The 25,063-nt window shown below is 43.9% G+C and overlaps 1 long non-coding RNA gene across 1 annotated transcript; it reads right to left on the reverse strand.

Moving 5' to 3' along the window:
* Positions 1-1,722: 1,722 nt before the first annotated feature.
* On the reverse strand, positions 1,723-24,675 carry LOC141276475 (uncharacterized). Its single transcript, XR_012326063.1, has 2 exons — positions 24,551-24,675; positions 1,723-2,206 (listed from the first exon to the last, which is right to left on the reverse strand). It is a non-coding gene; the product is annotated as an uncharacterized lncRNA (long non-coding RNA).
* Between the last annotated feature and the right edge of the window lie 388 nt (positions 24,676-25,063).

A 25,063-nucleotide genomic window follows, 5' to 3' on the forward strand; every position in this document is an offset into this window, starting at 1 on the left:
ACAAGAAGAGCAGGGGTGCAGAGTGGGTTTGATAATGAGGTTGGTTTTACGAATGTTGAGTTTGAGGTTCCTCTGGGACATAAGCAAGGCAGTTGGAGGTTAAGGTTTGGGATGCATATTAATTAGACTATTAAGCTGCTCTAACAAACGGACTCCAAAGCAATGATTCACACAAAATAGTTTAGTTCTCATGTGACAGTCCAGAGGTAGGTGAGTGGCCCTTGTTTGAGCCCTGGCTCAAACAACTATATTACAGGATCATCTGGGGACTCAAGGTCCTACTGTCTTAATGCTTCACCATCCCCTAGGTGGTGGTTCTCATCTGTATGGTTGAAGCTAGTGCACCAGCCCCACATCATTGTTCAGGCCCATAGGAAGGGGAAGAGAAAATAGAGGGCCTGGAAATTACCCTGATCCCATGGGCTAGAACCTAGTCTCAAATTCTTACCATCCTGTGGAGAAGGCGAAAATGCCTCTATCTGGATGGTTGTGTGTTCATTTAAACTTGGGGGTTATATTATTAAAAGAAGAGAGTGGACCATGGGGGCACAATTATTAGTCTGTCGCAGAAGGAAAAGAACAAAAGATACCGGATTGAGTGGCTTATAAATGGTTGTCAAAAGTACAGTAGTGCATAACATTTATCAGAGCCAGATTATTGACTGCTCACATGCTGGGTGCTTTACATGCCTTACTTCATTTAATCCTTCTAGAATAACCCTGTTATCTCTATTTTATAGTTGGGAAAACTGACGTTAAGTGATTTGCCTGAGATCACATAACTAGGAAGCGCGGTAGATAGATGGCACAATAAGGCAGCCTGACCCTATGATCCTAGCTCTTAACCGTTGTACTTAGTGATAATTATAGTTCAGGAATGGTCAGCATAGAGGAGGAGGCAGCTAATGACTGAACTCTCAACATGTGAGTGGTAGGTGAAAGGGAAGCCAAAGAAAGGAGTGGCCACGGAGGCAGTAGAACCAGGGAGGAGAGGTGATGGAAAGGCTGAAGAATCTGCATCTCTAGACTAGGCTTCCCCGTACTAAATTTGGCCAGTTTAGCATCCTTTGGCAGAAGGTAGAGTCATTGTGTTGCCCACTTCCAAGAAGCCCCTTTCCATTTTCCAGTCTAGAACTGGTAACCACTGAACAGTGTTGTCAGAGCCTTTTCTGTCTGGGGCGAGATATTAAATACTTTAAGCTTTGTAGGCCACATGTGATCTGTCACATACACCTTTTTTCTTTTGAACAACTCTTTAAACATGTAAAATCCAGTCTTGGCTAACTGATTGTACAGAAACAATCCACGGACCAGATTTGCCCCAATCCCTGCCCTAGATACAGACAGAGTGATTGGTGCCACCTGGAATTGTACCGCATGGCATTATTTTTTATTTTATTTTTTTTGCGGTACGCGGGCTTCTCACTGTTGTGGCCTCTCCCGTTGCGGAGCACAGCTCCGGACGCGCATGCTCAGCGGTCATGGCTCACGGGCCCAGCTGCTCCGTGGCATGTGGGATCTTCCCGGACCGGGGCACGAACCCGTGTGCCCTGCATCGGCAGGCGGACTCTCAACCACTGCTCCACGAGGGAAGCCCCACATGGCATTATTGACGGAGGCCTAGAATACGTTCAACATGATTCTGCCTCAGCCTGGCCTTATGGAGGGAGGCAAAATATGACCTCTGCCAATGCACGACCTTCAGGGTTTTTTTTTTAAAGATTATTTATTTATTTATTTTGGCTGTGTCAGGTTTTAGTTGCGGCACTCAGGCTCTTTGTTGTGGCTTGCTGGCTTCTCTCCAGTTGTGGCGTGTGGGTTTTCTCTTCTCTAGTTGTGGCGTGCAGGCTCCAGAGCACGTGGGCTCTGTAGTTTGCGGCATGCAGGCACACTAGCTGAGGCACGCGAGCTCAGTAGTTGTGGCGCATAGACTTAGTTGCCCCACGGCATGTGGGATCTTAGTTCCCTGACCAGGGTTCTAAGTCCCGTCCCCTGCATTGGAAGGCAGATTCTTTACCACTGGACCACCAGAGAAGTCCCACGCCGTTCAGTTTTTGTGAAAAGCTCAACTTCACAAGTTTTTCTCAAAATTCTCAAGAGTTCACAGAATTTCTCAGTTGTACAAATCTAGCTGAAACAATAGTCTTTTATGAAAATAAGGTCAGATTCAAAAGTTTTCAAGACTTCAGCAGGAGTTTGAGCAAACCTAGAGGATAAAAAACACTTTTTGTTAAAAGAAACTCCAATCAAAATGTCTCAAAAGTATGTTCAAGCAAATTTGGATGAAATAAGAATGAAACAGTTTTTGTGAAAGCTAAGCTTAGATTCATAAATTTTCCTGTTATGAATTTGAGAAAATGTAGCTAAGACAGTCATTTTTGTGAAAGCAAGCTCAAATTCACAGTTCTCAGATGCAACTTCCTAGCATCAGTTTATGCAAGTGTAGATGGAAAGCAACAGTATTGGCTCTTGTGAAATTGTGTGAAAGCACAGATCATGAGTTCTCAGAAGTTGCTTCCCAATTTCTGGTGCTGGTCAAGATTTAAGCCCACTACAGCCTATCTCCAACTGATTATAACCAAAAATTGGAAAAAATACAAAAAGTTACCTGAGGATTCTGAAAAATAAGTCAGATTAGGGAGGGGGAGTCAAAACTTATGCAGTCCCTACAGGGCTGAGTTTCCTGGTGTTTTTCCTTCTTCATGGCTTTCACCTCTGAGGTCAGGCTGCAAAACCCCCAAAAGAACCCAGCTTAGCTTTGGCCAGAGGACCGGGAAAAGGGACCCTGTGAGCTGGAGAATATAATAGGAAATCCATTTCTTTTTTTCCTCTGCTGGCCCCCAAGAGCAGGCAAAAGTTGCAAGGCTGCAGCACTTTAGCTCTAGCAGCTAAAACTATTATTGTCTGGGCAGAGGAACCAGGAAAAGGGGACACTTGTCTAAAGAAGGGGAATCACCATTCTGTTTCTCTTCCTATTTTGGCCCAAGTATGGCCCCGTCATAGAGCTAGAGCTGTAGTGGTGGCACAGGCAGCTAAAACGTCTAAGGAACCCTATCTTTCTGACAGGTTAAATTGCCTGCCGAAACAAAAATATTCTTGAGGGGATTTAGACAGAATCTGGAGTCTCACAACATAATATTCAAAATGTCCAAGATATCTTCCAGAATTACCATGTGACCAATTCTCAAGCGAAAAGTCCATTGACATGCCAACTCATATCAAAACCTATAAAGTGGGGCTTCCCTGGTGGTGCAGTGGTTGAGAATCTGCCTGCCAATGCAGGGGACATGGGTTCGAGCCTGGGTCTGGGAAGATCCCACGTGCCACGGAGCAACTGGGCCCGTGAGCCACAACTACTGAGCCTGCATGTCTGGATTCTGTGCTCCGCCACGAGAGGCTGCGACAGTAAGAGGCCCGCGCACCGCGATGAAGAGTGGCCCCCGCTCGCCACAACAAGAGAAAGCCCTCGCACAGAAAAGAAGACCCAACACAGCCAAAAATAAATTAATTAATTTAAAGAAAAACAAACCTATAAAGCAGCTGTTAAATCTACTGCATGAAATTAATATAAACACACTTAAGTGGATGGAAAGATAGAAGTTCTTAGCAGATTCTCAACAAAATACAAGCAAACTAAATTCAACAGCATATTAGAAGGATTATATGCCATGACCAAAAGGGTTTATTGCAGAAATGCAAGGGTGGTTCAATGTAAGAAAATCAGTCAGTGTAATACACCACATTAATAGGACAAAGAAAAACCCATATGAGCATCTCAGTTGATGCAGAAAAGGCATTTGACAAAAAGCAATGCCCTTCCATGATAAAACAATAGAAAACTAGGAATAGAAGGGAATGAATGTTCTTTACATCAGGGGTCCCCAACTCCCAGAGCCCAATCCACGGCCTGTTAGGAACCAGGCCGCACAGCAGGAGGTGAGCGGCAGGTGGGCGAGAGAGTGAAGCATCATCTGTCTCTCCCCATCGCTTGCATTACCACCTGAACCATTCCCCCGCAAACCAGTGGAAAAATTGTCTTCCATGAAACCAGTCCCTGGTTCCAAAAAGGTTGGGGACCCCTGCGTTACGTGATAAAGGGTATTTATGAAAAACTGATAGCCAACATTCTCTGGTGAAAGACTGAAAGCTTTTCTCCCAAGATCAGGAACAAAACAAGGACACATGTTATCACCATTGCTGTTCAACATAATACTAGAAGTTTGAGCCAAGCCAATTAGACAGGAAAAAGAAAAGGCATCCAAACTGGAAAGGAAAAAGTAAAATACTCACAGATGAGGTGATCCTATATAGAGAAAATTCCAAAGAATCCATAAGAAAGCTACTCGATCAGCAAAATTACAGGGTACACAACACAAAAGTCAGTTGCATCAAAGGACACTACCAACAGTGAAAAGGCAACCCACAGAATGGGAGAAATTTGTAAATCATACATCTGATGAGTTATTCAGAATATACAAAGAACTCTTAAAAACAACAACAAAAAGATTTTTAAATGAGCAAAGGACTTGAAGATATTTCTCCAGAAAAGATAAACAAATGGCCAATAAGCACATGAAAAGATGTTCAACATTACTAATTTTTAGGGAAATGCAAATCAAAACCACGAGATACCCCTTCACACCCATTAGGATGGCTGCTATCACATAGAAGATGAGTGTTGGTGAGGATGAGGAGAAATTGAAACTCTCATATGTTGCTAGTAGGAATGTAAAATAGTGAGGCTAGGGCTTCCCTGGTGGCGCAGTGGTTGAGAGTCTGCCTGCCGATGCAGGGGACACGGGTTCGTGCCCTGGTCCAGGAAGATCCCACATGCCACGGAGCGGCTGGGCCCGTGAGCCATGGCCGCTGAGCCTGCGTGTCCGGAGCCTGTTGCTCCGCAACGGGAGAGGCCACAACAGTGAGAGGCCCGTGTACCGCAAAAAAAAGGCTACTACAGAAGACAGTTTGGTGGTTCCTCCAAAAGCTAAACAGAATTACTGTATGACCAAGCAGTTCCACTCCTAGGTATATACCCAAAAGAACTGGAAATAGGAACTCAAAGTGATGCCTGTACAGCAGTGTTCATTGCAGCATTACTCACAGTAGCTAAAAGATGGAATCAACCCAAATACCACCCGCAGAGAAATGGATAAAATGTAGTATATACATGAAGTGAATAATTGTTAGCCTTAAAGAGGAATAAAGTTCGGATACATGCTACAGCCTTGAAAAAATTATGCTAAGTGAAATAAGCCAGACGCAAAGGACAAATATTCTGATAGTCCATTTATATGAGGAATCTAGAATGGGCAACTTCATAGAGGCAAAAAGTAGAATAGAGGTTTTCAGGGGCTGGGGCGGGGGAAATGGGGAATTACTGCTAATAGCTAAAGAGTTTCTATTTTGGGTGATGAAAAAGTTTTGGAAATAGATTGTAGTGATTACTATTACACACCTATTAAAATGACCACATTCCAGAACACTGACAACACCAAATGCTGGCAAGGTTGTGGAGCAACAGGAAATTTTATTCATTGCTGGTGGGAAAGCAAAATGAATGGTACAGCCACTTTGGAAGACAATTTTGGCAATTATCTACAAAACAAAATATGTTCTTACTATACCATCCACCAGTCATGCTCCTTGGTATTTACCAAAGGAGTTGAAAACTTAACGTCTACACAAAAACCTGCACGTGGGTACTTAGAGCAACTTTACTTATAATTGCCAAAACCTGGAAACAGCCAAGATGTCCTTCAGTAAGTGAATGGGTAAGTAAACTGTGGTACATCCAGATGATGGAGTATTTTTCAGCACTAAAAAGAAATGAACTGGGACTTCCCTGGTGGCGCAGTGGTTAAGAATCTGCCTGCCAATGCAAGGGACACGGGTTCGATCTCTGGTCTGGGAAGAGCCTACATGCCACGGAGCAACTAAGCCCACAAGCCACAACTACTGAGCCTGAGTGCTGCAACTACTAAATCCCGTGTGCCTAGAGCCTGTGCTGCACAATAAGAGAAACCACCGCAGTGAGAAGCCCACGCACTACAACGATGAGTAGCCCCCACTCACCACAACTAGAGGAAGCCTGCGCACAGCAATGAAGACCCAACGCAACCAAAAAAAAAAAAAAAAAGCCATGAAAAGATGTGGAGGACATTTAAAATGCATTCCGAAGAAGAGAAGTTTACATATTGTATGATTCCAACTATGTGACATTCTGTAAAAGGCCCAACTATGGAGACTGAAAAAATCAGTGGTTGCCAGGGATTGGGGGAGAGGGAGGGAAGAATAAGTGAGGCACAAAGGATTTTTAGGGCAGTGAAACTACTGGCTGTGATACTATAATGATGGATACATGTAATTAAACATTCCTCCAGACCCATAGAATGTATAACACCAAGAGTGAAACCTAATGTAAATTATGTACCTTGGGTGATGATGTGTCAATGTAGGTTTGTTGATTGTAACAAATGTACAGGGGGTGGGGGGACGTTGATGATAAGGGAGGTTGTACATGTGTGGGAGCAGGGGGTATATGGGAAATTTCTGTACCTTCTGCACAATTTTGCTGTGAACCTAAAATTGCTCTTAATGGGAATTTCCTGGCGGTCCAGTGGTTAGGACTCTGCTCTCTCACTGCTGAGGGCCCAGGTTCAATCCCTCATTGAGGAACCTAAGATCCCAGAAGCTGCAGGGTGCAGCCAGAAAAAAAAAAAAAAACTCTTAAAAATAGTGTCTTTTTTTTTTAATGATAAACTTCATCTTATGTACCACAATAAAACAAAAATGGATCAAAGGTCTAAATGTAAAACTTAAAACTATAAAACTGTTAGAAGAAAACATTGGTCGGAAATCTTTGTTACCATGAGTTAAGCAAAGATGTATTAGATGTAACACCAAAAGCATGCTTCAAAGAAGAAAAAAAAAAGATAAATTGGACCATCAAAATTGAGAACTTCTGTTCTTCAAAAGTCACTGATAAGAGAATGAAAAGACAAGCTAGGACTGGGAGAAATTTACAGATCATGTATCTGACAAAGGACTTGTATCCAGAATATATAAGGAACTCTCGAAACTCAGAAAGTAACACGACCCAATTTAAAGATGGGTAAAAGATTTGAACAGACACTTTACCAGATGTATCAATGGCCAATAAGCACATTAGAAGGAGGCTTAACATCATTGGTTATTAGGGAAATAAAAATTAAAGCCATGAGATACCACTATATACCTATGAGAATGTCTAAAATTAAGCAGACTGACAGTACTAAGTGTTGGGGGCGGGATGTAGAGGAACTGGAACTCATACACGGTTGGTGGGAATGTAAAATGGCATAACCATTCTGGAAAACAGTTTGGCATTTTCTTAAAGCTACAGCTACCATATGGACAGAGGTATCAAGAGGTTTAGAGCATTGAGGACACCCATATGTAATGCTCTCCATGGCTTGCTTGCCTTTCCTGGGCTGGTGACAACCTTGTGGATAGGAAGGACAGAGTGAAGTGGGAGATGCAGGGCCAGAACCTGGTTTTGGTTCCTCTGCCACCACTTCTGTGTAGGTGTGATCTGGGGCAGATTTCTCTCAACCTCTCTGAGCTTCCATTTCTCCATGGCTACATCACTGGCACACTAAGATTGAACAAGATCTGTGACAGCATAATTGTAAAAAGCTGTTTAAGCATGCAATGTGTTACGTTGTCATAAACATCAGGGAGTTTTAATTGCTTGAGGTCATACAGCTTTTAAATATAAAAGAAATATATGATGCTAGTACTTGAAAGGACTTTCAGGTGTTGTAGTCAACATTTGCCAGATGAGGAAATTAAAATACAAGGAAAGTTATTTTCCCGAGGTCGTTTGCATCCCTCTGTGACTGTCACGAATTCTCACTCCATGACTCTCCACCTTAGTGTAGGAAAGAAACTCAGGCCCCAAGTTGTTATCTTCCTGCTACAAGTTATGGATGCCTCTCCTGGAATCTCTGCCACAATTCCTGGGCTGGCCTCCCCAAGAAAACAGGACAAGATTTCCTAGCCCTTGTCTTGGCACATCTCAGTCTAAGAAACAAATTCTGGAGTCTGAAAACAAGCGGCAGCCTTCTTTGGGGTAGAAAGTGGCTGCACAGCCCAAACCTTTACTCTAAAGACCACATGGTGTGTCTAAGTCAGGCAGAGAGAAAGGCTATGGCCAATGAAAAGCTAAGGGCATTGCTAACGGATGTCAAGCCCCCACTTGGGTTCAGTCCAGGCGCTGGGGCTATGGGAGGTATGGAATGTGGTAGGAAGGGGCATGTAGTCGAGAGGTGTGGCAGACCCACCAATAACTCATAAGTGCAACCTCAGTGATATTTCAAAGAAAAAAAATTTTTTTCTGACTATAAAGTCACCCTTCTTGTAGAACACTTGGAAAATACTAGAAAGTGTAAAACCGATAAAATCACCTGTATTTTTAAACAAACACTTTTAACATTTTGGTGCCTTTGGTTTTTGTTCTGGCATGTGTATATTAGTTTACTACTAATTGGGATCATCCTATATAACTCTCCAGCGGGTGGGGTGAACCAGCAGGAGGGGCTTGGTACATACATGATGGGTGTGTTTTCTTGGCCTCTGGGGAGCAGCCACTGGATCTTTCCAGGGGAATATCTGACCTGGCTACTGGGATTTCTGCTCTGAGTCACGTTCTTTTTAACAGGAAAACTTGTTTCCTTTTGACCTGGGTAACCACTTTTGGGAATAATGTTTCACTTCCCAGTGTCTTATTGGGGGTCAGGAGAGAGACACCCCTTTGTTCTAGTCTAGGGATCACAAGACAATGCCTACAGGAGGCAGTCATGAGTAAATAATGCAGTGAAGCAAGATAAATGAGAAAGGCAACAGGGGATGTGGAAATGTGACAAACTGGAGAGCTTTGCCCTATCTCAGGAGGCAGCCTCTCAGAATATGGGCCCAGTGTTGCCAGAGCCGATTTTTCAAGAGAAGCAGAAATTTGGATTTTATTGTGAAATCTCCTGATCTTGGTAGTTTGGATTTTTTTTAAATTTATTTATTTAATTTATTTGTTTTGGCTGCGTTGGGTCTTCGTTGCTGCGCGCGGGCTTTCTCTAGTTGTGGTGAGCAAGGGCTACTCTGTTGCGGTGCGCGGGCTTCTCATCGCAGTGGCTTCTCGTTGCGGAGCACAGGCTCTAGGCTCACGGGCTTCAGTAGTTGTGGCACATGGCTTCAGTAGTTGTGGCTCGCAGGCTCAGCAGCTGTGGCGCACGGGCTTAGTTGCTCCGCAGCATGTGGGATCTTCCTGGACCAGGGCTCGAACCCGTGTCCCCTGCATTGGCAGGCGGATTCTTAACCACTGTGTCACCAGGGAAGCCCGGTATGTTGGGTTTTTATAAAACACTTTACTGATCAGTACTTTGTAGGACAAACATAATATTTGCTGGCTAGGTTCAGCCCCAGGGCTCTCAGTTTGTTGAATTCTGCTCTCATCATGCTGTTAGTAAGAATTAATTAAGCATTCGGCCAAAGTTTAGAGGCTTTCATGCAGGGCTTCGAGGAAGGCACTGGGGTGAGATTCAGTGAATGTCATTCATTTAAAGTCATTTTGGTTCACCTTTTCTGTGCTAGCCCCTGATCTGGGCCCCATGGCTACATATGAACAAGGCCTCACTCTCAAGAGAAAGAGGGGAACGAAGTGCCACCCCTGTGCTCTGGAGAACAGATCTGCAGTCAGAAGAGATGAGAAAGAGATTGTCAGGACAGTCCAGACAGTTGTCACAAAGCAAACCTTTGGTCCCCTCTTCAGGACCCAGGATGCCCTCAGATCGAACCACCAGGCCCCAGATTCCTCAAGTTTGAGTGTAGAAGAGTCTAGTATTTTGCTGCCTTTCAGTCCTCTGACATCCTTGACCTAGTGTCTGTCTTCACCCTCCGCACTACCTTTATTTCCCCAGGGGGCGCTATTCCCTCACAAAACACAGCCCAAGGCCCGCTCTGTATATCATAGAAGATACAATGCAAAAGAAAGCTGAAGTGTTTATACTAATATCAGGCAAAATAAACTTAAAGAAAAAAATGTTTTTAGAGACAGAGAAGGACATTTTATAATGATAAAAGCATACCATTGTGAAGATATAATAATTAAAAACATATAAGCACCTAACATTAGAACCCCATGAAGCAAAAACTGACAGAATTGAAGAGAGATTACAGTTCAACAATAATAGTTGACGACTCCAGTACCTCACTTTCAGTAACGTATACAATAAGTAGGCAGGGACTTCCCTGGTGGCGCAGTGGTTGGGAGTCTGCCTGCCAGTGCGGGAGACACGGGTTTGAGCCCTGGCCCGGGAGGATCCCACATGCTGCGGAGCAGCTAAGCCTGTGTGCCACAACTGCTAAGCAACCCCCGCTCGCCACAACTGGAGAAAGCCCACACACAGCAACGAAGACCCAATGCAGCCAAAAATAAATAAATAAAAATAAATTTATTAAAAAAAAAAAAAAAAAATAAGTAGGCAGAAGATTAACAGAAATAGAAGACTCGAACGATGCATAACCAACTAGACCTAACAAGCATCTGTAGAACACTGTACCCAACAACAGAATAAACATTCTTTTCAAGTATACTTGGAATATTCTTCTTGATAGAACATATATTAGGCCATGAAACAAACTTCAGTACATTTAAAAAGACTGAAATCACACAAAGTGTGTTCTCCACGCATAAAGGGATTAAATTAGAGATCAAGAACAGAAGGAATACATACATACAATGGAATATTATTCAGCCAGAAAAATGAATAGAATTCTCATAGAAGCTGCAATATGGATGAACGTTGAGAACATTGTGCTAAGTGAAATAAGCCAATCATAAAAAGATAAATACTGTATGATTTCAGTTACACCTAGAGTAGTCAAATTAATAAACAAATAGAACGATGGTTGCCAGGGGCTGGAGGGAGAAGATAATGGGGACTTTCTTTTTTTGCGGTACGCGGGCCTCTCACTGTTGTGGTCTCTCCCGTCGCGGAGCACAGGCTCCGGACGCACAGTCTCAGCCGCTTCGCGGCATGTGGGATCTTCCCAGACCAGGGCACGAACCCGTGTCCTCTGCATTGGCAGGCGGACTCTCAACCCCTGCGCCACCAGGGAAGCCCAGGACTTATTTTTTAATGGGTACAGAGTTTCAATGTTTCAGGATGAAAGGAGTTCTTGAGACAGTGATGATAGTTGATTGCAGTAACCAAAGAAATGTGTTCAGAGAAAATAGACTTGTTTAGACTATTAGTCATTAGGTGAGAATAGTTGCTCAAAAGAGATGAAGAAATTGGGAGCAACATGAATGACAATTAAAAAACAAGGTGAGGGCTTCCCTGGTGGCACAGTGGTTGAGAGTCCACCTGCCGATGCAGGGGACACGGGTTCGTGCCCCATTCCGGGAAGATCCTACATGCGGTGGAGCGGCTGGGCCTGTGAGCCATGGCCGCTGAGCCTGCGCGTCCGGAGCCAGTGCTCTGCAATGGGAGGGGCCACAACAGTGAGAGGCCCGCATACTGCAAAAAAAATAAATAAACCAAGGTGAATGGGAATTCCCTTGTCCAGTGGTTAGGATTCCATGCTCTCACTGCCGAGGGCCTGGGTTCAATCCCTGGTTGGGGAACTAAGATCCCACAAGTCGCATGGACAAAACAAAACAAGGGAATGCTTTCAAGTGGTTTTTCTTGGCTCTTGATGATTTAACAGATGTTACCAATACTGTTTAGTTAGTGTGTTTATTTGAGGGATCAATGTTTGAAGTAACTCAAGAATTAGCCTCTATGAATAGTCTGTGAAATAAGTACAGGTAAGAACATGTTTAAAGAAATTGAGAAAACACTAATTCAGTACAAACTGAAGTGGAATCTGCTAAGATATGTTACAACTGATGTTGGTAAAAATATATGTGGAGTAGAAAAAGCCTTAGTTGGACAAATTTACAAAGCTTGTGAAAATGTGAGGTATTTAAAGCCTATAATTATTAATTGTATTATTCATCAGTAGGTACTTTGCAGAAATTATTTGAATCTATTATATGATATGAAACTAGTACTGTCAATTGTGAACTTCATTTGCTGTTGTGGACTTAACCATCATAAATTTTTGTTAGAAATGGAAGCTGAATATCCTGTCTTACCCTACCCCATAGCAGTTTGATGTCTTAGCAGTGCTAAAGCTTTATTGTGGTTTTTTGAATTCACAACTTAGATTAAAATTTTTTCTGAATGAAAAGAATCAAACTCAACCACTACTATCCAACACTGAATGGCTTTGGTAACTAGCTTTTGTTGCAGACTTGACAATGTTTATTAATGAATTAAACCTAAAATTACAAGGCAAAATAGCATTTATATACATAAATTATGATGCTGTAAAGTAATTTCAATGACAACATTGTCTGAATCACAAGTAATGACAAGCTGCATTATACACATGATGTCAAAAGTTAAAACAAGAAGCAAGATCTCCATTCCCCCACAAATTTGTAATAGCTATTATTTTCCAAGCTCAAACTACTACAGTTCCAGCGGCATTTTTTAGGATTTTAATACAGGCAGTACAAAGGAAATTTCCATATTTCAGAATCCATTTAACAGTGTGATTGAGGCTATTCCACATAACCTTCAATTGGAAGTGATCAATCTGCAATGTCGTGACATGCTAAAAAGTAAATATCAAGAAAAAAATCTAATAGAATTCTTTAAATGCCTTTCCAAATGATGAATATGCTCAAGTAAAATAAAATGCTTGGGACTTCCCTGGTGGTCCAGTGGTTAAGAATCCTCCTGCCAATGCAGGGACACAGGTTCAATCCCTGGTCTGGGAAGATCCCACATGCTGCAGAGCAGCTAAGCCCATGCACCACAACTACTGAAGCCCACGCGCCCTAGAGCCCACGCACTGCAACTACTGAGCCCCTGTGCTGCAACTACTGAAGCCCGCGTGCCTAGAACCTGTGCTCTGCAACAAAAGAAGCCACCACAATGAGGAGCCTGTGCACCACAACGAAGAGTAGCCCCCGCTCGCCACAACTAGAGAAAGCCCGCATGCAGCAGTGAAGACCCAGTGCAGCCAAAAATAAATAAATAAAAAATTTTAAAAAGATTAAAAAAAATAAGCATCCTATTAAAAAACAATCAAATGCTTGTGGATTGATACCTGTATTTTGCAGTACCTGTCTGTGTGAAAGACACAGATTAAAAATATCATTACAAATCTGAATTAACATATAAACATTTGTGATAGATTTTGATGATAGGGAACACTCACTTTGAACCCCAATTAAGCAAAATGTTATACAAAAAAATTCCATTATTTTCATTAGTAGACTTATATTACAAAAATTGTACTCATTGTTATTATATATATATATATATTTTTTTTTTTTTTTTTTCGGTATGCGGGCCTCTCACTGTTGTGGCCTCTCCCGTTGCGGAGCACAGGCTCCGGACGCGCAGGCTCAGTGGCCATGGCTCACGGGCCTAGCCGCTCCGCGGCATATGGGATCTTCCCAGACCGGGGCACGAACCCGTGTCTCCTGCATCGGCAGGCAGACTCTCAACCACTGCGCCACAAGGGAAGCCCTGTTATTATATTTTTAATCTGGCAAAAAATTGTTTTCTCTCTCGTTATACAAGTACCTATAGTATCCTCATTTTTGCCTCTTGTCCCACAACACCTATAATATTTACTGTTTGGTCCTTTACAGAAAATGTTTGCCAACTCCTGCTCTAGAAAACGCGGGCGATCTGTAGTGACATAAAGCAGATCAGTGGTTGCTTGGGTATGGGGGGCCTGGAGAGGGTCAGGTGGGAGACATTACAAAGGGTCACAAAGAAACATTTGAGGTGATGGATATGTTTACTATTGTGATTGTGGTGATGGTTTCATGGTTGTATACATATGTCAAAACATACCAAATTTTGCACTTTAAATTTGTACAATTTATTGTATTTTAATTATACCTCAATTTAAGCTGGTTTAAAAATGAATTCTATGAGTTGATGAATTACATATGAATAGTTACATTCACAGTCTCACAAGTTTCTTATATGTAATTCTGGACACTGGTTGGGAAAGATTGGGATCCTGAAACTTGGAATAGGGATGTCTTATATTGAACCATGATGAAACTGATAATCTTGAATACACAAGTTTTCTGGGCCTCCCTTGCCAGTAGAACTATCTTGCCTTCTGACGTCTAAGGACACTAGTGTTCCTTGCTTGAAAACTCTGTGATAACCTCACCTGGGACGGATTCCTTGGAAGGGGATATTCATCCTCCTTAAAACCACCTGTTGCCATTAGATCCATAACAAGGGTCAAATCTTGGTGGGCTCCAGAGGATTTAGGTGCACACTATAACCCAGGAGGAAATAATTTATACAGCAAAAGAACTGCAAGACTTTGCTAATATATATCAGCAGAAACCTGGGGAATTTGTGCAGAAGGGGATCCTAAGAGTGTTAGACCAAGTAGAGCGAAGTATAGCCCTGGGTTGGGTTGAATTCATTGATATGGGTGTACTTGCTAGAGACTCTGGATTCAATGTGTTGGCTCATATAGCTGCAGGTCGCTCTTTAACAGTTTACATAGTAAGTTGACTGCAATGTGAACTTAACAGTGGCCTACCTTCAGTGAAGTTGAGATGCCAGAACTTTCCTGCCATGATGTAGAGCAGGGAATAGAGATAGGAATTTTGGAGTAGATTTATCACATGCAATTAAAATATTCACCACCTAATTACATTCCGTGAGAAGGCCTATAAGATATTTCCTTCACAAAGGAATTGAGTAATACATTAGTGAGGAAAACACCTGCATTTTTTTTTTTTTGGCCACGCCAAGTGGCATGTGGGATCTTAGTTCTCCAACCAAGGATTGAACCCACGCCCCCTTCCATGGAAGTACGGAGTCTTAACCACTGAACCGCCAGAGAAGTCCCAACACCTCATTATTGAAAGCTCCGTTTTGCTGTGTGTTTGTGTAAGCCAGGTACTACCATGGAGGATGCCACTGCTGAGATGGGCTCTCTGATTTCAATGGGGATAATGGGAACCTGAGGTAGCAGAGGCCAAATGACAGTATATTACTACCAAAGACAAGATGGATGCATCTGCTGTAAAGGGCAGCAGGATATACCATTAATTGGAATGCCTTGGCCCACAGCAATCTTTGGCAGTGGCTAATTGGTTACCATGTTCCTAAGAACAAATAGATGAGAAGCCTACTAAAAATTTGCTTGGTCTATATAACAGGGGGAAAAAAGCCTGCTCTGGTAGCCAAAAACCTAACTTGAGTCACCACAGTGGAGAGCCCTGGCTTCTCTCCCAGTTTCCAGACCTAAGTCAGCATAGATCCAGAATCCTTTGATTGAAGGGGAGGTTGGGCGTCCTCAAGAAAGGAACTGTGGCCCATTTACTAGAGTGACTGTACATTAGGGAGAAGGAAATACCCAGACCTTCTGAGGATTACTAGATACTGGCTATGTATTGTTGATAACTCCTGGGGATACAAATGCTACTGTGGCTCACCAATCAAAGTGGGGGCTTAAGGTGGTCAGGTAATAGATGGAGTCTTAGCCCAACTCACAGAGGGCTCAGCTGATCCACAGTCCCACCCTGCGGTTATTTCTAAGTTCCTGAGAGTGTAACTAGAATAGACCTTGATAGCAAATGGAAGGATCCCCACAATGGCTCCCCAGTCCATGGAGTGAGAACATTATGGCAAGAAGGGCTAACTGTAAGGGCTAAGGGCTAATCATGGCATCACTTGGGCGGCCACACCCTGAAAGGATGGCGCTCTCTTTTACAGCATGGAGTGTATACTTTAGTCAGAGACCGTTATACGATGCTGTTTCCCCTAAAGCCAGAATACATGGGTCTGAGAATCAATGGGTGGAAATGAATCTTGCTCTTCTCATTATTATACTTCATAACCCACTTGTAGAATTTTTGCTTCTCATCTTGGCAACTTTGAGCTCTGCTGATTTGGAGGACTTAGTCCTCAAGGGAGGAATTCTTCCACTAGGGCACACAAGGATGATTCCATTGAATTGGAAGATGGGACTTCCGCTGGGCTATTTTGGACTTTTCATGCCACTGAACCAATCAGCAAAAAATGGGAGTTACTCTACTGGCTGGAGTAACTGATACTTATGACCAGGGGAGACTGGGTTGCTGCTACACAGTAGGGGTGAGAATGGTGTGTCTGAAACCCAGGGGTTCTCTGGGGTGCCTCTGGGCACTACTTCCATGCCCAGTTACAAAGGTTAATGGAGAGCTACCACAACTAAAAGAAGGCAGGACAATTGAGGACCCTTAAGGAATGAAGCTTTGCATCACTCCACCAGGTAGAAATCCCAACGATCTGAGATTCTGGCTGAGTGCCAAGGAAAGATGGCTTGGATACTTGAAGAAGGAACTATAGTTATTAATTACAGCCTCATGACCACTTACAGAAATGGCAACTGTAGAAGCTAGGAATATTTTCTCTTCCCTTAATATATTCACGTGTTTATTTGTATATGCTAACCAATTTCTTTTTCTCTCTCCGCATTTTTATTTTTATACAAGTTGTTGGGGGTTAACTTTGCAATTAGTGCTTAGGTAGTAGAATATTCTGTAGGACTGTGACTGAATTTGAGGGGTAATTCATATAACCAGTAGTTTATACAATGATGGTTCCCTCATTTTAGGGAACAGGAAAGAACTTCACTTGTATGAGGGGTAGCTGTATCTTATAAGGTGGGAACACAGTGGCACGGGTGTTCTAATGTGTAAAAAAATGGGTGCATACAAAAGCTGAATAGCCAAAGAGATGGCTGCGATGACGGTTATCAATTTATTGCCTCTCAGCTTCAAATCCACCCTTCATTGCTAGGGTTGTGCTGGGCACATAATAGACGCTCCGTTAATGCTGATGCGTAAGTGAATGAATGAGTGAGAGAACGGGATGATGAGAAGGTTACTTCTAGAAATAAGAAATCGTTTTGGAAAGCAGAAGTCAGGAGAAAGGGACATGGGTATGAAATGAATCCAACTAAAAGAGAATTGGAAAGGTTGAAGGAGGAGAGATGGTATAACTTGCCAGAGAACCGGAAAGAGGAACCAAAGAAAAGAGAACAAAGGGCACCTGGGGAAGTGAATGAAAAAGTAACTCAGTGTGTGGCATTTTAGGCATGAGAGACAGGGGGGCACTGGGGAAATGAATACAGGTCTGAAAGGCAGAAGAGGGTGTTCATGGAGAAAAGTCTGGGCTTGGTTCAGGCTTGGTCTGGGGTTGGACAAGGAAAGTTCTTGAATGTGGACGCATCCATCCAACATCACGAAGAGGCTACGTGGTCAGAGATTTGGAGGGTACTCAGGAGAGGGATCATTTCTAAAGGATTTGAACACTGAGCTATGGGAAGGTCTTTCTCCTTGGAACAAGTGAGAAAGTTTCCAGGGCGAAGAGTCTGCTCCAGAGGTCTCAGGAAACTGACTCTACTTTTTTCCTTCCTCCATGGTCAGGAGACTGGCAGTGGCAACAGGGTTTTCAAGGTGATGATGAGCCCTAGGAATATCATCCTGACCGTTCTGATGAGCAGCACTGCCCTGGCTGTGTGATTTTCTACATCTAAAGAAGCACAGAAGGGCTTCCCTGGTGGCGCAGTGGTTGAGAGTCTGCCTGCCGTTGCAGGGGACACGGGTTCGTGCCCCGGTCCGGGAGGGTCCCACATGCTGCGGAACGGCTGGGCCCGTGAGCTGTGGCTGCTGGGCCTGGGCGTCCGGAGCCTGTGCTCCGCAACGGGAGAGGCCACAGCAGTGAGAGGCCCGCGTACCGCAAAAAAAAAAAAAAAAAAAAATTAAAGAAGCACAGAAGTATCTGGGGGTAGAGAAGGAACAACGTGAAGACCCTAGAGTGAGACAAGAAATAAAAGTTGGGGACATGGTGACATGGCTAGGAGGGGCAGGGCAGCTTGAGAAGGGCAGGAACTTCGCTGCCTTTCTTGTGGAAATCCTGGGATTCTGGACAGGGAGAGGAGAAAATTAAACAATTGATTCTTTGGAAGGAGAAACTACTCTAGCATCCTTATGTATTCCCAGTCTTCAAGATCTGAAAAGCAGCAGATGGAGGGGACAGGGAAGAGGTGCCACAGAGAACTGGGTTCCTGTCCTTGAGGTAGACTTGGAAGCATAGTCCCTATGATCAAGTGGGCTGGAGCTCCCAGGAGGCAGGAGTGCTAGACCCCACTGTTCTCTGGATTACTGGAAGGTGGGGGAGAGATGAAAACATGATATGTAAATACTGAAATACAAAGCCCAGGAAAGTGCAAAGGGATTGGGGGCCAGACACTAGCAAGAGAGAAAGATGGTTTTTGAAGAATGGAGAGGTTCCTGGAAGGAGATGGAAGGAGTTAGCTTGAATGTGTGAGAGAAAATGAGCTCAATCTTTGAGTCTATGTTCAGGAGGACAGAGATAAACATGAGAGACTGGTCAGGGGGGACAAATGAGAGAGCCAGGTCCTAGAAGCAGTGTGAAGAAATGTTTGATGAGCAGGTGCCAAAAGAAGGTGATGGAACTTCTGAGACACCTAAGGAAGATAGAGAAACCCAGTGAATCCAGTGGGAAAATGTGGGTAGAGCATCTGTTAATGTGTCATCGCTCTTGCCCTTACTTTCCTCCTGAAGGATGCAGTCATGGAGATCTGGGCCTAGTGGTCCATCGGGAGGGAAATGAGAAATCCAGAGTCTTCTTTTGGAAAGGAAGTGCAAGATATGCTCAGAAAGGGAGCTTATTCTCCAAACTGATTGCAAAGGCATAGTAAGGTGTGCCTACCTTCTTCTGATGAAGGCTGAAGCAGGTCTTCATACCATATTTGGATAGCATGAGCGGCATTGGAAAGACTTTGGTGAAGGAGGACAGCAGACACTGGGGTTCATCCAACCTGATGGCTGCACACTGCGGCTTGCACACATACATTGTTTGGCACACAAAATATTTCCCCCGAAAAAGAAGAGAAAAATTGGGAGATTTCTATTTTTAAAAATCCAAACTTCTGGCTGCTGCTTCTTTTTTTTTTTTTAAATCAAGATCTCTGGCAACACTGGGACACATCCCTGCCTGGCATTCGTTGGTTGGAGCTGAGAAGCAAGCACCCCTTTTAGATAGGGCACATGCTCTCCAGTTTCACGGTGCCTCTTTGTTTCACCCTATTTTATTACCCGTCTCATGCAGGAATTTGAGTATGGGATCCTTCCTCTAATCCAGCCCCTCCTTTTACAGATTCAGACTGGGGCCCCAGAAGTCCAATCACTTGCCCTCGTCGGTAGAGCTAATAAGAGACAAAGGCAGAGCTAGAGTTCTTGTCTCCCGGGACAGACTCTCTATTCTTTCTGCTACCGTGCAGGCCTTTGTGAAGGAAAACTGCCCCTGTGGGATATCTGTCGGGGAGATGTCGTAGAGCTGGGCTTCATCATAACGAATGTCTCTTGCTGTTCCAGCCACTCTCTCTTAACATGTCTTAAGTGAGGAATGTGGCCTCTTTGTATCAATGGAGTCTAGTAACACCTGAACCTCAAAGTGGGATTACTTTGCAGTGAACACTGGGGTACTGCCTAAGGGTACTCTCAAGAGCTAAAAACTCTTCACCTAATTTATCAACGAGTTTATGAGTGTTTAGTAAATATAATTAGGTGGTTTATTCCTTTCCTTAACTTTAGAGGTATCAAATAATTTTAACTTATTTAATTACATGTTAATTCCTTATTTTAAAAAAATAATTTCAGGGAATTCCCTGGTGGTCCAGTGGTTAGGACTCGGTGCTCTCACTGCCGAGGGCCGGGGTTCAATCCCTGGCTGGGGAACTAAGATCCCACAAACTGAGTGTCAAAAAAAAAAATTTTTTTTTAAATTTCAAATTTACAGGTAAGTTGAAAGGCTACTACCTAGAACTATAGTATAACATTTACCAAGATTCACAAACAACTAATATTTTGCCAATTTGCTTCATCATTTTCTCTGTGGGTGTATAAAGAATATATGTAACTTGAACTATTTAATAGTAGGCTGCATATATCATGTTCCTTTGCCCCATAATACTTTGGTGTATAATTACTAAGAATATACTCCTACACATCTACAGAGTTAGCACATTCAAGAAATTTATCATGGATGTAATACTTCATAGTCTATATTCCAAATTCATCAAGTTTCCCACAATGTCTTTTATAGCAATTTTGTTCTGGATTTAGGCCAGGATCAAGTATTTCATCTAGTTGTTAGTCACTTTTAGCCTCCTTTAATCTGGAGCAGTTCCTCAACCTTTCTTTGCCTTTCATGCCGTGGACATTTTTGAAAAACACAGTCATTTCTACGTTTCTTCTTTTTAGCAGTGTATGCACTATTTATTTATTTAATTTTACTTTTGGCTGCATTGGATCTTCGTTGCTGCAAGCGGGCTTTCTCTAGCTGCAGCGAGCGGGGGCTACTCTGTTGTGGAGTGTGGGCTCTAGGGCACGTGGGCTTCAGTAGCTGTGGCACGCGGGCTCAGTAGTTGTGGCTAGCGGGCTCTAGAGCGCAGGCTTATTAATTGTGTTGCACGGGCTTAGTTGGTCCATGGCATGTGGGCTCTTCCCAGACCACGGATCGAACCCGTGTCCCCTGCAATGGCAGGCGGATTCTTAACCACTGTGCCACCAGGGAAGTCCTGCATGTATGTTTATATCTGTTAACAGTATGGATGCATGGATTCTTTTATTCAATGAGCTATAATCACTCACTATCCTTATTTGTTTCAATGCTCAAATTGTGCCAGGTTTGGCCACCTCAAGATGGCTCCAGTGGCTCTTTGATGCGCTTATAAATGTTTTTAGTATTTATTTTCTGGCACAACAAAATGTTCCAAGCTCATCTGGTACCTTCCTCGCGCCTGTCCGGGCTGGAATCAGCCATTTCTTCAAGGAGCCCTGGTTTCTTTCAGTGGAATATTTAGTAAACAAGATCTGGGAACTTGTGTAAATATCAGTCTGGCTATCCACCTAATTTTTTCCCATAAATTTTATACTGGAGCTTCCCTGGTGGCGCAGTGGTTAAGAATCTGCCTGCCAATGCAGGGGACATGGGTTCGAGCTCTGGTCCGGGAAGATCCCACATGCCGCGGAGCAACTAAGCCTGTGCACCACAACTACTGAGCCCGCGTGCTACAGCTACTGAAGCCCGCATGCCTAGAGCCCGTGCTCTGCAATGAGAAGCTACCGCAATGAGAAGCCCATGCACCGCAACGAAGAGTAGCTCCCGCTCACCCCAACTAGAGAAAAAGCCCGTGCACAGCAACGATGACCCAACGCAGCCAAAAATAAAAATAAATAAATTAAAAAAATTTATACTGATGCTTCCCATTCCAATCCCCACAGTTTTTGCTCACTCCTCTCACTCCACATTTGCTTCTCCCTACTTCCTCAGTGAGAACGCTCCCAACCAGTCTGCATATTTACTCATGTGCTCAATCCTACCATACACCCAAAATAATTTCCGAATTGCCATGCCCTTACTACTAGAGCAAACTGACTTAAGAAGAATTCAAGGTTTGCAGATATTTTTTTTCTTTAGCAGAAGGTGCTTAAAAGTTACTTGAATTAGTTCTATTTTTTTGCCCTTCAGGGTATTTTTTTAAATAAATTTATTTGTTTTTTATTTTTGCCTGCGTTGGCTCTTCGTTGCTGCAGGTGGGCTTTCTCTAGTTGCGGCGAGCAGGGGCTACTCTTCGTTGGCGGTGCGCAGGCTTCTCATTGTCGTGGCTTCTCTTGTTGTGGAGCACAGGCTCTAGGTGCGCGGGCTTCAGTAGTTGTGGCATGCAGGTTTCAGTAGTTGTGGCTCACGGGCTCTATAGTGCAGGCTCAGTAGTTGTGGTGCACAGGTTGAGGTGCTCTGCGACATGTGGGATCTTCCTGGACCAGGGCGCGAACCCATGTCCCCTGCATTGGCAGGCGGATTCTTAACCACTGCGCCACCAGGGAAGCCCAAGGGTGTTATTTTTACTTATCTAAAATAGTGTTGGGTTCATTTATTTATGTCTGTATTCAGATTTTACGTACTCTGTTTCTGTTGATTTAATTTTTTAAATATGTTGACCATTATTTGAAAAGTCAAAACTATATGAGAAGGCTCAAAGAAGTGTCTCCCTTTCCCCATTCAGGGCACTGTTGTTTCCCTCAAAAAGAGGGATGTAACCCAACAACCAAGGAACCCTCATCTTCTCTCACCCCTCATGGGTGCCCAATTTTATTAGTTTTTGGTTTACCCTTCTTGTGTTTTTCTTTGGAAGAATTTGCAGATATATTTGTTTTCTTATTTCCCCTTCTTCCTTGCACACAGGAAGCATAGTTTATACTCTTTGCTTTCTTCACTTAACAGTATACCCTGGAGATCACTCCAGAGCAAATCACAGTGATATAATCTCTAAACTGCAGGTAATAAGACATTTCATTCATTTATCAATTTATTGAATGACTGTGTGCGAGCCACTGAGCTAGACAGGAAGTATAGAGAAATGAGTAAAATACAGTCCCTGACCTTAATGACCTTAGGCTCCAATGGAAAGGGGAGCCAAAAAAAAAAAAAAAAAGAAAATCACAGTGTTCTGGGAACCTGGAGGAGGGAGTCAATAACAAGATGTTCGAAAGGACTGACACCTGAGCTTGAAGAATGAGAAGTAGGTGAAGAAACAGCACATGTACAGGCAGAGCTGAATAAGGGCAAGGCATGTTGCGGAAATGGGAGTTTAACAGGCTGAGACAAAACAGAGTGTGGGAGCAGAATGTGGGTGGGGAGACAGGAGTGCCCATAACGAGGCCGGGGAGGTGGCATAATGCCAGGAAAGAACTAGACAGTTATTCAGACAACCAGGAGACATGGTCCTCAAAATACCTCTTGGATCCATCCACTTCATAGGTGTTTAATTGACTGCCTGCATTGTGCCAGGTGTCACAGAAGGAGCAGCAAGAATAAGATCCCAGCCATGAGGGCGCTGATACCAGCAGGAAAACAGAACGAAAGGGAGCTCACAGAATACAGTGGAGAAAATTGCTGGCCAAACACAGAGGGAGGGAACCTAACACTCTAAAAAGCTAGGAGAGAGGTGGGGCGAAGGAATAGTTCCCAAAGAGTAAGGTAGACTTTTAGCTAAGTGTGTGCATGTTCAGGGGAGAGTTGGGAGCTGGAGGAGTTCCAATGCTAATGCCTGAGTGAAGAGAGGATGACATGTTGAAAGTTTTGCCAGGATTAAGACCACAGACCCATCACTCCACTCCACTCCCCACTTTGCAAAGAAACAGTAATCCTTTAACAATGCAAATATGTTCTCTTCATTTTCTGTAAAAGGCTCCCCACTGCTTTGAGGATGATGTCCACGTCTCTTTTTTAAAAATAATTAATTAATTAATTAATTTTGGGGGGGTTGGGTCTTCATTGCTGTGCGCGGGCTTTCTCTAGTTGCTCTAGTTTCGGCAAGCAGGGCCTACTCTTCGTTGCGGTGCACGGGTTTCTCGTTGTGGTGGCTTCTCTTGTTGTGGAGCTCGAGCTCTAGGCATGTGGGCTTCAGTTGTTGTGGCACGCAGGCTCAGTAGTTGTGGCACACAGGCTTAGTTGCTCTGCGGCATGTGGGATCTTCCCAGACCAGGGCTCAAACCCGTGTCCCCTGCATTGGCAGGCAGATTCTTAACCACTGTGCCACCAGGGAAGTGCCTTTTATTTATTTTAAAAAATATTTATTTATTTGGCTGCAGCACGTATTTGTTGTGGACCACAGATCTTCATTGCCACGTGCAGGATCTTCGTTGTAGCATACTGGATCTTTAGTTGTGGAGTGTGGGATCCAGTTCCCTGACTAGGGATCGAACCCCGGGCCCCCTGCATTGGGAGAGTGGAGTCTTAGCCACTAGACCACCAGGGAAGTCCCTCCACATCTCTTTTAAACTCTGGTCCTTGGTTACTTACCTTTCCAGTTTTGTGTTTTTGTTTTTTTTTTTAAAATTCCTCCCTCTTATCTTATACTCGACATAATGAAGTTTTCTTACCTTGTCATATCCTATTTCCCCTGCCTAGAAATCCATCACCCAAAGCTGAATTAGCTGTACTATCATAGTGCCCTGTGCTTCACCTAATAGATCTCATCTAATTCTCTGAATCTACCATTAGTTTGAACTCCCTGAGAGCAAGAAGTGGTTTAATTAGTTACATCCGAGGCACCTAGCCTAATGTCCTAATGCCCAACTAATTTGAATGAATGAAGGCTGCCTTCATTGCGGAGTTGGGTGGAGGATTTTGAACTAGACCCTAGGAACTATGGCCTTCAGTCTCTGTTACTATAGTTTAAGGGTTCATCCTAGGGCATGGAGAAACCATTTGGTTGAAAATCATTAAAATAATTTAGAATTAGGCATAGATTTATCCCCAACGATCAGCATACTCAAACTGATAACTTTAATGCCTATCAGTCTTTTATGTAAAGCAGATAAGGGCCCCATGCAACGTACCACAAGCCTAGGATAAGTCCCTGGTCTAGTCGCGGGATTTCTTTTTGCACTCAAGACTCCGCCCATGGGCCCCCAAATGGCGGAAGAACTGTACCCTTCGTCGTGACTTCTCACACGACTGCGGAGGTATCCCGACGCTACGCCGGCGGCCTAGGCGGGGCGGCCGGCTCTTCCTTCCTCTCTGCTTCTTCGGCTCCACCCCCAGCGCTTCAGACGCTCATTGTGAAGCGACAGCGGTTGGCAGCCTTTCGGGCTCCTTGAGACCTAGAGACCATAAGTCCTTGGCGCGCGTGAGCGCCCGCGCTGCTCTTTCCCAACTCCAAAGGCGAGGGGCGCGAGATTCACCTTTTTTTATTCTCGCCTCTCCCGCCCGGAGCTAAACGCCCCGGTGCGCGCGGACAGCTCGCGCCGCCGCTCCCTCCTCTCCCCCTCCTTCGGGAGCTCCCGCCCGGGCGCTCTTCCCCCTCCCCTTTCCCCGGCGACGCGCACGCGCGCCAAGCCGGCTCGCGCCCT

Source organism: Tursiops truncatus, chromosome 15 (genome assembly GCF_011762595.2).
Source record: "Tursiops truncatus isolate mTurTru1 chromosome 15, mTurTru1.mat.Y, whole genome shotgun sequence".
NCBI lineage: Eukaryota > Metazoa > Chordata > Mammalia > Artiodactyla > Delphinidae > Tursiops > Tursiops truncatus.